The 14,440-nt window shown below is 40.0% G+C and overlaps 1 protein-coding gene across 8 annotated transcripts in view; it reads left to right on the top strand.

Moving 5' to 3' along the window:
* The window catches only part of LOC132873613 (uncharacterized), a 145,058-nt gene that overhangs the window by 49,113 nt on the left and 81,505 nt on the right, over positions 1-14,440 (top strand). The window lies entirely within an intron of this gene.

The raw sequence follows: 14,440 nt of genomic DNA, 5'->3' as shown, positions 1-14,440 counted from the left end.
ACGGAGATTATTTCAGTTTTTCTCTTATACATTGTATCTTTCTCTTTCATATATTTCTTCTTTATTTCTATTTCGGACAGTTGTTGAAACAGGATTATTTTCTCATGTTATTTGCCAATTTCACTTCATTCTCACACATGTCTGAACAGTATTTATTGGTCACATTCACATCACACATGAATCGATCCTGACAGAGTTCAATAACTTACAGATGATTCCTCAGTGCTCACACTAATATCTCACATATCATTTTTCTTTAATACACATTGGAATTTTTTTTTAATGCAACCCCGATTCCAAAAAAGTTGGGACAAAGTACAAATTGTAAATAAAAACGGAATGCAATGATGTGGAAGTTTCATAATTCCATATTTTATTCAGAATAGAACATAGATGACATATCAAATGTTTAAACTGGGAAAATGTATCATTTAAAGAGAAAAATTAGGTGATTTTAAATTTCATGACAACACACCTCAAAAAAGTTGGGACAAGGCCATGTTTACCGTGAGACATCCCCTTTTCTCTTTACAACAGTCTATAAACATCTGGGGACTGAGGAGACAAGTTGCGTAAGTTTAGGGATAAGAATGTTAACCCATTCTTGTCTAATGTAGGATTCTAGTTGCTCAACTGTGTGGTTTTTTTTTTTTTTTTTTTTTTTTTTTTTTTGTCGTATCTTCCGTTTTATGATGCGCCAAATGTTTTCTATGGGTGAAAGATCTGGACTGCAGGCTGGCCAGTTCAGTACCCGGACCTTCTTCTACGCAGCCATGATGCTGTAATTGATGCAGTATGTGGTTTGGCATTGTCATGTTGGAAAATGCAAGGTCTTCCCTGAAAGAGGCGTCATCTGGATGGGAGCATATGTTGCTCTAGAACCTGGATATACCTTTCAGCATTGATGGTGTCTTTCCAGATGTGTAAGCTGCCCATGCCACATGCACTAATGCAACCCCATACTATCAGAGATGCAGGCTTCTGAACTGAGCGCTGATAACTTGGGTCCTCCTTCTCCTCTTTAGTCCGAATGACACGGCGTCCCTGATTTCCATAAAGAACTTCAAATTTTGATTCATCTGACCACAGAACAGTTTTCCACTTTGCCACAGTCCATTTTAAATGAGCCTTGGCCCAGAGATGATGTCTGCGCTTCTGGATCATGTTTAGATACGGCTTCTTCTTTGAACTATAGAGTTTTAGCTGGTAACAGCGGATGGCATGGTGAATTGTGTTCACAGATAATGTTCTCTGGAAATATTCCTGAGCCCATTTTGTGATTTCCAATACAGAAGCATGCCTGTATGTGATGCAGTGCCATCTAAGGGCCCGAAGATCACGGGCACCCAGTATGGTTTTCCGGCCTTGACCCTTACGCACAGAGATTCTTCCAGATTCTCTGAATCTTTTGGTGATATTATGCACTGTAGATGATATGTTCAAACTCTTTGCAATTTTGCACTGTCGAACTCCTTTCTGATACTGCTCCACTATTCGTCGGTGCAGAATTAGGGGGATTGGTGATCCTCTTCCCATCTTTACTTCTGACAGTCGCTGCCACTCCAAGATGCTCTTTTTATACCCAGTCATGTTAATGACCTATTGCCAATTTACCTAATGAGTTGCAATTTGGTCCTCCAGCTATTCCTTTTTTGTACCTTTAACTTTTCCAGCCTCTATTGCTCCTGTCCCAACTTTTTTGAGATGTGTTGCTGTCATGAAATTTCAAATGAGCCAATATTTGGCATGAAATTTCAAAATGTCTCACTTTTGACATTTTATATGTTGTCTATGCTCTATTGTGAATACAATATCAGTTTTTGAGATTTGTAATTTATTGCATTCTGTTTTTATTTACAATTTGTACTTTGTCCCAACTTTTTTGGAATCGGGGTTGTACTACTGAGTTGGTATATTGATCTTATTTGTGTGCTTGCTGCACAGCGTGAAGCGATCAGATGTGAGTGGTAATATGGCAGCCAGATTGCTTTACCCTGACTGGCCAATGAGCTATTGAGATTTTACGCCGAGATCAGTGGTGTGGTGTGGGATAGTTTGTGGGGAAAGCTAACCCAGTTAACAATGAACTTCTAGAATCACTTCTGCACTGAATTCAGTATGCACTTATGAAATATTTTTCATGCAATATGACGTTTACTGGTTACATTCGTAACAAAATGGACATACCTGTGGTTTATTCCGAAACAACCCGAAATGCTATTGTAATATTGAATAGCAAATCCACGGCAGCTATATACTTGCCAACCCTCCCAATTTCAGCGGGAGGTTCCCGATTTTAGCTGCCGCCTCCCGATCGTACTTGTTAAAAACTGGATAATCTCCCGCTTTTGGGAAATCCCTACCGCCAAGTTAAAAATACTCCCGATTATATCCAATCAGAATCGTATGAGAAACACTGCTGACGTCAACTGATTTTTAACCAATCAACGAACAGAACGACAGTCACTTCCGTAATGTAGGATTCACCCAGGCTGTCCTTTTTTTTTTTTTTTTACAAGCAGTCATTCATCATGGCCACTAAACCAAATACCAAACGGCAAAAATATGAATGCAAATACCAGGTTGCATGGGAGAATGAATTTCCATGGATAAGCAAATTTTCAACCAGCCAGTTACACATTTTAAGGTAAAGATACCTTAAATCAGAATATAATGGACATTAGGGTGTGAAATTAAACTAGTACCATACCATTTCAGAAACAAACTGTACAACTTCTAAAGTGTTTAGTGAAATTTTGCATGACAGAGAATTTGTTTGAGTGTATTTGAATAGTGTGGTAGTGTCTTAGTGCTATTTTGAATTTGTTTGAAAGTTTTAAGTGAGGCGGCACGGTGGTGTAGTGGTTAGCGCTGTCGCCTCACAGCAAGAAGGTCCTGGGTTCGAGCCCCGGGGCCGGCGAGGGCCTTTCTGTGCGGAGTTTGCATGTTCTCCCTGTGTCCGCGTGGGTTTCCTCCGGGTGCTCCGGTTTCCCCCACAGTCCAAAGACATGCAGGTTAGGTTAACTGGTGACTCTAAATTGACCGTAGGTGTGAATGTGAGTGTGAATGGTTGTCTGTGTCTATGTGTCAGCCCTGTGATGACCTGGCGACTTGTCCAGGGTGTACCCCGCCTTTCGCCCGTAGTCAGCTGGGATAGGCTCCAGCTTGCCTGCGACCCTGTAGAAGGATAAAGCGGCTAGAGATAATGAGATGAGATGAGTTTTAAGTGAAAGTTTACAAGTGAATTATCTGGAAAGTGATTTTTGATAGTTTTAAAGTTTTAAGTGAAAGATTACTAGTGAGTGTAATTTGGTAGTACTAAAATTTTGCATTCGAGTGAATTTCTTTGTGGAGTATATTTTGATAGTATGGTAGTATTTATAGTGCCATTTTTTAATTTTGTTTGAAAACTTTCAAAGTTTGCAAATGAGTAAATTCCTTTGATGCATTCCGATAGGATTTTGATAAGATTTCTAGTGCTTTTTAAAAATTCTGTTGGAAAGTGTTTGGTGAGAGAGATGCATTTTAGTAGTAAGACAGTGCAGTATTTATTTAATTGAGTTGTTACTATTTTGGTCAAATCTTATTAAAATTTAATTTATATATGATAGTTCTCTGTATTTTTACATGAGCTTACAGAAGGAAAACACATTTGATGCAATCCAATAATACTTTCATTCACTGTGACTATTTTAAGAAATTATAAACATTCTTCTAAAGCATCACTTGTGTTTATTTTCTGTGGGTCTCTGTATATATTCAATATTCAGGCATGAGATTTTTCAGCTAAAAATCTGATTTAAGACTTCCCTTTCATTATTATTATATTAAAATTCAAGACAAGTATTATTTCAGATTTTTCACCCTGAGCTCTCTCATGCCTGATACATGAATCCCATAACCTATAGTAATTGATAGAACAATATAAACAATTCAAAAACTCTTTAATTGTATAAATTTCAAATGGTTTGCAATTAATTGGGATCCACTGTTTTTATCGTTTCAACCGTGCATCATACCCTCATCCAATTGAAAATGTCGTTCATGCACTTTTCTCCCCCATGAGAATTTTGAAAAGTTGGCAAGTATGCAGCTATATGTTTTTGGCCTCGAGAGAGAAATGCACCAGTAAAGGAGCAATTGCACTGTTCATTTAGGTTTTGCAATTAAAAGTTAAGTAATATTGCTTTGGTTTAAAGAAAGTGTAAATGTTTTCATGAGAAGATGAAACCAAGAACAACAGAGGTTATATTGCTTGATTAATAAAAAGCCATTTCATGTTAGAACAATGCATACAACCTGTTTTATTAAGATGGTTAAAAATAGCTTTATTACATTTAATGGATATAGTGAAAACACCCTAGGTTAAATAACTAAGCATACATGTTTTGTAGATGTTTATTTTGTAAATGAATGTGCTTAATGGGATACTGAAATATGAGATTGTGTTTATGGGTCAGATTATCCATCCATCCATTATCTGTAGCTACTTATCCTGTACAGGGTCGCAGGCAAGCTGGAGTCTGTCCCAAGTAACTATGGGCGAGAGGCAGGGTACACCCTGGACAAGTTGCCAGGTCATCGCAGGGCTGACACATAGACATAAACAACCATTGGGTCAGATTAGCCCAATTGAATTGTTTGTTCATTTGTAAATGTGAAGAAACTGTTCTTGTCCTTGCTCTGGGATGCTATGGCCATGTTTTAAAATGAAGCTGAACAGAAGGCCATTAGCTACAGCAATTTGATTGATGCCTGAAGTATGTTCTGAAATATTGAAGAATAAATCCTGTCGTGAAACTAACATCAGCTCAGTGTGTGCAGTCCCTCTATTCTTTATCACAGCCTCACACAGGCAGGGTAGAAGACCAGCTGCCCTCTGACCCTGAATGTTAGAGAGGCAACATAGACACTCAGTGCGTTTACATGCACATAGAGAAAATCAAATTTCTGCCGTTGCTCGACTGAAATCGAAGTTCAAAATGCCATGCATACACCTTAATTCGGCTGAAATTGAACCGAAATTGATTTCTCGGAATCGAGCTACACGACCTAGATTATGCGATTTCTGCCGAGCTACTTAGTGCATGTATACCCTATTGAGCTACGTATTCGAGCTACTTACTTCAACACTGCCCCTTCCGGGAGTGACGAGACCACAAGCGGGAAACACAACAGCCTCGGTCGGCATGACAACGGCATGAATCCTTTCTTTTTGTGGCATTGTTTGCACTGTTAAAATTTAGCTCACTTACTGTATCACCAAATACATCTGTACAGCTGTTGCATAGCTGTGAATTGTGTACATACACACAAATACAGTGACTTGTTTGTGTGTGTGTGTATAGATGTCCAACATCTGAAGAATGTCAATAAAAACAAAACAATTGAACTTTTTGTGTTTATTAAGACATAAGTTATATTGTAAGCAAAAAATGGACTTTAGAAAAAAAAATTTTGTAAGCAAAAAAAAAAATTTTTTTGTAAGCAAAAAATGGACTTTAGAAAAATATACAATTGTGCAAAATAAGTTGTCTTACAAAACAGTGGTCTGCGCAGGACAGTTTGTAGCCATACAGTCTGTTAGAGCAAGCCTAACAGCTTGAGCACGGAACTTGTGAACACGGAACTGCCAGTGTTGCCAGATTGGGCGGTTTTAAGTGCATTTTGGCGGATTTGAACATGTTTTGGGCTGGAAAACGTCAGCAGTATCTGGCAACACTGCTGATAACTTTGTTTATACTCTTGAATAGCTCTTCATGACGACAACCGGAAGTGTACCAACACGATGGGGCGTGTAGTGCCACCTTTGGCTCGGGTGCACAATGTACATCACACAATAGCTCTATTTCATTGTGTACATGTAGGATTGGATTTCTCTGGCACCCTGCTGGGACCTTCAGCTCGATTACCGACAGCAGCTCGATTTGGATGTGCATGTAAACGTAGTCACTGTAAAGATTTGAGTTGAGAGGTCTTAAGGGTAGGTCATTAGATAATGGTGGGGTGGGGGGCTGCATTTCTTTTTTCTTGCCTTGTACTTTACCTCTAAAAATTCTGTCTTTGAACTTCTCAAAAGTTTTTCTGGCTTGAACTTTTCAACTTTATTTTTAAAATTAGAAAACAATAATCTGACCTTTGTTTTTCTTGACAAAAATCATAACCCTACTCCTAAAGATGCCCCTGTTTATCTAATCACCCACTCTTTACATGAGAAATTAGATGCATGATATGGACCCCTCAAAATCATTGAAAAATAGGCTGACCTTCATGGCACTGTCTGTTGGCTTCAGGCTGGGGCAGTAACTGCCATCCTGCTGATCACCCTTTCTGTGATCTGTGATGCTTTTAAAAATATAACCAAATGAAAGGATGGTGATTAACAGTACATTTTCTGCTTCATAATAAGTGTGTAAAATCAAACTAGTCCACAAATGTCCAGATTGTACCCCTCCTGGGGTTCCCAGTCTTTATGATAGATACCTACTAGTCTAATCACAATCGACTCTAAGTACTTTCATAGCGCTTAACTTCATCCAAAAATGAATTCTAAGGCACACCAGTCAAGCCATAAATACAAAAAGGGAAAATCCATGAGCAAGGGATCAACAAAAGAGCAGAGGGAAAAACAATCAAGTGAGCTAAGTTGGAAGAGCTGAGGAGAAAAGATGATGACATTTGAGATAAGGTTTACCAGAGTGAATGGCTTTGAAGTAGGGGGATATACAGTGGTGCTTGAAAGTTTGTGAACCCTTTAGAATTTTCTGTATTAATTAGCGAATGTGAGAGAGGCCTTCAGTTGCTTAGAAGTTTTAGTTTTAGCTTAGAATTAATTTTCTGCATGAAGATGATCTAAAACATCATCAGATTTTCACAAAAGTCCTAAAAGTAGATAAAGAGAACCCAGTTAAATGAATGAGACAAAAATATTATACGTGGTCATTTATTTATTGAGGAAAATGATCCAATATTACAAGGTGAAATTAGTCAGATGTTTTCAATCAATGGGATGACAATCAGGTGTGAGTGGGCACCCTGTTTTATTTAAAGAACAGGGGTCTATCAAAGTCTGATCTTCACAACACGTTTGTGGAAGTGTATCATGGCACGAACAAAGGAGATTTCTGAGGACCTCAGAAAAAGCGTTGTTGATGCTCATCAGGCTGGAAAAGGTTACAAAACCATCTCTAAAGAGTTTGGACTCCACCAATCCACAGTTAGATTGTGTACAAATGGAGGAAATTCAAGACCATTGTTATCCTCCCCAGGAGTGGTCGACCAACAAAGATCACTCCAAGAGCAAGGCGTGTAATAGTCGGCGAGGTCACAAAGGGTAACTTCTAGTCGGCGAGGTCACAGGGTAACTTCTAAGCAACTGAAGGCCTCTCTCACATTCGCTAATGTTAATGTTCATGAGTCCACCATCAGGAGAACACTGAACAACAATGGTGTACATGGCAGGGTTGCAAGGAGAAAGCCACTGCTCTCTAAAAAGAACATTGCTGCTGGTCTGCAGTTTGCTAAAGATCATGTGGACAAGCCAGAAGGCTATTGGGAAAATGTTTTGTGGATGGATGAGACCAAAATATAACTTTTTGGTTTCAATGAGAAGCATTATGTTTGGAGAAAGGAAAACACTGCATTCCAGCATAAGAACCTTATCCCATCTGTGAACAGTGTTGGGCACGTTACTTTCAAAAAGTAATTAGTTATAGTTACTAGTTACTTTTCCCAAAAAGTAACTGAGTTAGTAACGGAGTTACTTTGTCATAAAAGTAACTAATTACCAGGGAAAGTAATTATTCCATTACATTTTGTCACCCCCCCCCCCCCCCCCCCCAAAAAAAAAAAATCAAATTCAATTAGTGTAATCCATAATAAAAGTGAATGTTAAATGTGTTTAATGACTGAAATGGACACTTAACAGAACCAATCAGTAACATTATCTACACTATATTAATATTTTTGTGGGACAATGTGAGAAGACATCTATCAAATTTAATATATTTTTGTAGTTATTAAAATTATGTTACTAATTACTGGCCACTGACGAGGACAAACGCTTTGTTCCTCGACATAATGTGCATTGCACGTACACATTTTTGCCTTTTATTTCAAGTAATGAAAAGCAATGGCTGTATTTCCAATTTGAAAGCGCAGTCTTGGGCTGAGCGCTCGCCATCGCTGTGTCTTCTGATTGAAAGAGTGCGCAGTAGTGCAGTAGGCATGGCCTACCTACATATGTTGTCCAAATCTACTCTGATTGGCTTACTGTGCCGTTGTCTCGCGTCTCCCCGCCCCACACTAAAGCAGAGTAAAGAAAGGCTGAACGAGCAGCATGCCAGATGAAAACAGCTTTAATAAAGTAACGCATAGTATTTTATTGTAAGTAACGGGAACGGCGTTATAACGATGTAAAAAGTAATTAGTTTGATTACTCATTACTAAAAAAAGTAATGCTGTTAGTAACGGCGTTTATTTCTAACGCTGTTATTCCCATCGCTGTCTGTGAAACATGGTGGTGGTAGTATCATGGTCTGGGCCTGTTTTGCTGCATCTGGGCCAGGATGGTTTGCCATCATTGATGGAACAATGAATTCTGAATTATACCAGCAAATTCTAAAAAATGTCTGGACATCTGTCCATGAACTGAATCTCAAGAGAAGGTGGGTCATGCAGCAAGACAATGACCCTAAGCACACAAGTCATTCTACCAAAGAATGGTTAAAGAAGAATAAAGTTAATGTTTTGGAATGGCCAAGTCAAAGTCCTGACCTTAATCCAATCGAAATATTGTGGAAGGACCTGAAGCGAGTGGTTCATTTGAGGAAACCCACCAACATCCCAGAGTTGAAGCTGTTCTGTATGGAGGAATGGGCTAAAATTCCTCCAAGCCGGTGTGCAGGACTGATCAACAGTTACCAGAAACGTTTAGTTGCAGTTATTGCTGCACAAGGGGGTCACACCAGATACTGAAAGCAAAGGTTCACATACTTTTGCCACTCACAGATATGTAATGATTCAATATTTTCCTCAATAAATAAATGACCAAGCATAATATTTTTGTCTCATTTGTTTAACTGGGTTCTCTTTATCTACTTTTAGGACTTGTATAAAATTTCTGATGATGTTTTAGGTCGTATTTATGCAGAAATGTAGAAAATTCTAAAGGGTTCACAAACTTTCAAGCACCACTGTATTAGCCTGATGCAAGTCAGATTGACTGCTCTACAGTATATGAGCTGATAGCCTAGTAGTAGTGTAGGCAATCAGAGCACGCAATTGCTCATATCCAGTGAATGTGGGCAGAGGAAAAAAAAAAAATATATATATATATATATATCATTCTCATCTCATTATCTCTAGCCGCTTTATCCTTCTACAGGGTCGCAGGCAAGCTGGAGCCTATCCCAGCTGACTACGGGCAAAAGGCGGGGTACACCCTGGACAAGTCGCCAGGTCATCACAGGGCTGACACATAGACACAGACAACCATTCACACTCACATTCACACCTACGGTCAATTTAGAGTCACCAGTTAACCTAACCTGCATGTCTTTGGACTGTGGGGGAAACCGGAGCACCCGGAGGAAACCCACGCGGACACGGGGAGAACATGCAAACTCCACACACAAAGGCCCTCGCCAGCCCCGGGGCTCGAACCCAGGACCTTCTTGCTGTGAGGCGACAGCGCTAACCACTACACCACCGTGCCGCCATATATATATATATATATATATATATATATATATATATATATTAGTGCATCTCAAAAAATTAGAATATTGTGAAAAAGTTCAATATTTTCCATCAGTTTTTTAAGAAAGTGAAAATGTTTTATATTATAGACTCATTACACATAAACTAAAATGTTTCAAGCATTTTTCTATTTTAATTTTAATCCGTATGGCATACAGTACAAAAACACAAAAAAAAAACATCTCAAAATATTAGAATATTTCATTTCGAGTTTGAGTAAAACAGTATGAACACAGTGCATCTCTCGGTCTAGTTCAGTACACACAGCCACAATCATGGGGAAGACTGCTGACTTGACTGTTGTCCAGAAGATGATCACTGATGCCCTCCACAAGGAGGGTAAGCCACAAAAGGTCATTGCTGAAAAGGGTGGCTGGAAAAGGTGCACAAGCAACAGGGATGGCCGCAGTCTTGAGAGGATTGTCAAGAAAAGTTGATTCAAGAACTTGGGAGAGCTTCACAAGGAGTGGACTGAGGCTGGTGTCAATGTTTCAAGACCCATCACGAACAGACATCTTCAAGAACGGGGATACAACTTTCGCATTCCTAATATCAAGCTACTCCTGAGCCAGAGACGATGTCAGAAGTGTCTTATCTGGGCTAAGGAGAGAAAGAAATGGACTGTTGCTCAGTGGTCCAAAGTTCTCTTTTCAGATGAAAGTACATTTTGCATTTAATTTGGAAATCATGGTTCTAGAGTCTGGAGGAAGAGTGGAGAGGCACAGAATCCAAGGTGTTTGAAGCCCAGTGTGAAGTTTCCACAGTCTGTGATGATTTGGGGTGCCATGTCATCTGCTGGTGTTGGTCCACTGTATTTTATCAAGTCCAAAGTCAACACAGCCATCTACCAGGAGATTTTAGAGCACTTCATGCTTCCATCTGCTGACGAGCTTTTTGGAGATGCTGATTTCCTTTTCCAGCAGGACTTGGCACCTACCCACAGTGCCAAAACTACTACCAAATGCTTTGCTGACCATGATATTACTGTGTTTGATTGGCCAGCCAACTTGCCTGACCTGAACTCCATAGAGAATCTATGGGGTATTGTCAAGAGGAAGATGAGAAACACCCGACCCAAAAATACAGATATGCTGAAGGCCACTATCAAAGCAACCTGGGCTTCAATAACACCTCAGCAGTGCCACAGACTGATCACCTCCATGGCACACCGCATTGATACAGTAATTCATGGTAAAGGAGCCCCAACCAAGTATTGAGTGTATAAATGAATATACTTTTCAGAAGTTGGACATTTCTGTATTGTAAATCCTTTTTTTTGATTGATCTTAGGGAATATTCTAATAATTTGAGATACTGGATTTCTGATTTTCATGAGCTATAAGCCATAATCATCAAAATTAAAACAAAAGGCTTTTTAAATATTTCACTGTACATGTAATGAATATAGAATGTATGAAAGTTTACATTTTTGAATTAAATTATGAAAAAAAGGAACTTTTTCATGGTATTCTAATTTTTTGAGGTGTGTGTGTGTGTGTGTGTGTGTGTGTGTATCTGAAATATATAAAACAAACACAGGGTGTTTTCAAAAAAATTTATATAATTTCATAACCTAGTAACTTTGCCAACTGCAATGCAGATTTGGACATGGCACAAAAAGTTCAAAGAGGAAGGCTGTCTGTGTCTCAGGCGGCACACATATTGAAAATTTGTGAAATCGTTCATGGAATCCACATACCTTTTGAATTTCTCATTTAAATTCATCTAATCTCATCATCTCTAGCCGCTTTATCCTGTTCTACAGGGTCGCAGGCAAGCTGGAGCCTATCCCAGCTGACTACGGGTGAAAGGCGGGGTACACCCTGGACAAGTCGCCAGGTTCTCATTCAAATTTTGAGGAATAAATCTTATATTGCTCAACATTAAGCCTGTTTAGTTTCATTTGCCTAAACTATGTAGTTTCTGGGATGTTTACATCTCAAATAATATAAAATTTTTAGATGATGTGTGTGTTTAGGCTAAGTATTACATTACCACAATTCTGCCAAGTTGGGCTTTGAAAGTGAAACTGAAAGTTTGAATTACCCATCCATTATCCGTAGCCGCTTATCCTGTTCTACAGGGTCGTAGGCAAGCTGGAGCCTATCCCAGCTGACTATGGGCGAGAGGTGGGGTACACCCTGGACAAGTCGCCAGGTCATCACAGGGCTGACACCGACAACCATTCACACCTACGGTCAATTTAGAGTCACCAATTTGCCTAACCTGCATGTCTTTGGACTGTGGGGGAAACCAGAGCACCCAGAGGAAACCCACGCAGACACGGGGAGAACACGCAAACTCCACACAGAAAGGCCCTCGCCGGCCGCTGGGCTCGAACCCAGGACCTTCTTGCTGTGAGGCGACAGTGCTAACCACTACACCACCGTGCCGCCCTAGTTTGAATTACATTCACAGGAATCCATCCTCTTATTTCTGGGAAATGGGAACTATTGTTTGCTTCATGATTTCTTTCCCAGGACTTCTGGGAAACCATTAGTAATGGATGTTATATTTCAGGTTCTTGAGTATCAAGAAACGTATTAAAGTAGATTAATTTAAGCTGAAATTGGTAGGAATACTCATCTCATTATCTCTAGCCGCTTTATCCTTCTACAGGGTCGCAGGCAAGCTGGAGCCTATCCCAGCTGACTACGGGCGAAAGGCGGGGTACACCCTGGACAAGTCGCCAGGTCATCACAGGGCTGACACAGACAACCATTCACACTCACATTCACACCTACGGTCAATTTAGAGTCACCAGTTAACCTAACCTGCATGTCTTTGGACTGTGGGGGAAACCGGAGCACCCGGAGGAAACCCACGCGGACACGGGGAGAACATGTAAACTCCACACAGAAAGGCCCTCGCCGGCCACGGGGCTCGAACCCGGACCTTCTTGCTGTGAGGCGACAGCGCTAACCACTACACCACCGTGCCGCCCGGTAGGAATACTGATGGAACAAAAACCATAGGTTGACTGAATAAATTACCCAGTTACCTTGAGGTAAAGAATTTTTAGCAACTCTAGGAAATTTACTGATTTGTGATTTCTGCACAGATTGAATTATCTTTATATCTAGAATAGTTCCAGGCATCAAATACCAGTCAATGCTTGTGTGTGTCTGTGTGTGTGCGCTTGACATTCATGTGTAGAATTTTTCATAAATTTTATTAAATTATGATTAATATATATATTTATTTACTTTTTTATCCCCTGCTGTCACAGTCTTGAGAGAGAGATATGGTAATGCTGCATGTCTGCCCATCGATCTGTCTGTCAGTCCGTCTGTCATGCACCTTCACCGTGCGATTATTGATCATCAGTTTGTCGCCGGACCTTCATATTTTAAACATGAGTCCATCTCAATACCCTCTCGCATGAGCTCTGAGGACCATGACCTTGACCTAATTTTTCATGGTCAAATGTCAAACCTCAATCTGACCTTGACCCCGACACACCAGCCAGATCCCTACGCTCCACTACTACTGGTCACCTGGCCCCTCCTCCTTTCCGCTCCTGCCCAGCCTGCTCAAGACTGCTGTCTGTCCTGGTTCCCTGTTGGTGGAATGACCACCTTATTGAGGTTCAGAACTGCCAACTCCCTGACCACCTTCAAGCGCAGACTGAAGACTCACCTCTTCAGGCTGCACCTCTCTCCTGCTTCCCTGCCCACTGTGTAACTGCATTTCGGTCGAAACCAACCCAGGCTTTGTACTGTCGAGCATGGGGTTAGCTGCTTTGAGTGCTCTAGTTACACTTTGTATGATTGGTTTATTTGTTTGGCTGTTTGAGTGTTGGTATTTCAACAGCATATTACACTAGGTATTGCTGTCACTGTTCAGTTGGCACTAGAACTTTCTAGATGTTCAGCACTTGTGTACCTGACTTTTGCACTCATACATTACTCTGGATAAGAGCATCTGCTAAATGCCATGTAACATAATGTAATGTAAAATGGAGGTCATTTTGTCAAAATTCATTAAAATTGGCTTTTGCTGTAGGATTACTGATTGCCAAATTGCCATACAACCTTTATATTTGAAACATAACTCCATCTCAATACCCGTTTGCATGAGTTCTTTGAACTGTGACTTTTCCCTACATTTTCAAAGTCAAATTGAGGTCAGTTTGATAGAATTCATCAAAATGACCTCAATTTGACCTTGAAAATGTAGGCCAAGGTCACAGTTTTCAGTCGCATTTCATGTGATTAATGACCTCCAATTTGCCGTAGGACCTTCATATTTGAAATACGACTTCACCCCAACACCCTCTCACATGCATTCTGAGGACCATGACCTTGACTTACTTTTTAAAGGTCAAATTGAGGTCACTGTATAAAATTTGTCAAAATTGACCTTCGCCAAGCAATTACTGATCAACAAATTGCCATAGGACCTTTTATATTTGAAAGATAATTCCATCTCAATGTCCTCTTGGATGGCTTCTGAGGACTGTGATCTTGACCTACTTTTTCAAGGTCAATTTGAGGTTTGTTTGTCAAAATTCATCAAAATTGGCCTTCACTGTGGGATTACTGATTGCCAAATTGCCATAGGACCTTCATACTTAAAACATTACTCCACCTCAATACCCTCTCACAAGCATTCGGAGGACTGTGACCTTGACATACTTTTTCAAGTTCAGATTGAGGCCAGTTTGTCAAAATTCTTTAAA

Source organism: Neoarius graeffei, chromosome 25 (assembly GCF_027579695.1).
Source record: "Neoarius graeffei isolate fNeoGra1 chromosome 25, fNeoGra1.pri, whole genome shotgun sequence".
Lineage (NCBI taxonomy): Eukaryota > Metazoa > Chordata > Actinopteri > Siluriformes > Ariidae > Neoarius > Neoarius graeffei.
This window is presented reverse-complemented; position numbering and strand designations above follow the sequence as displayed.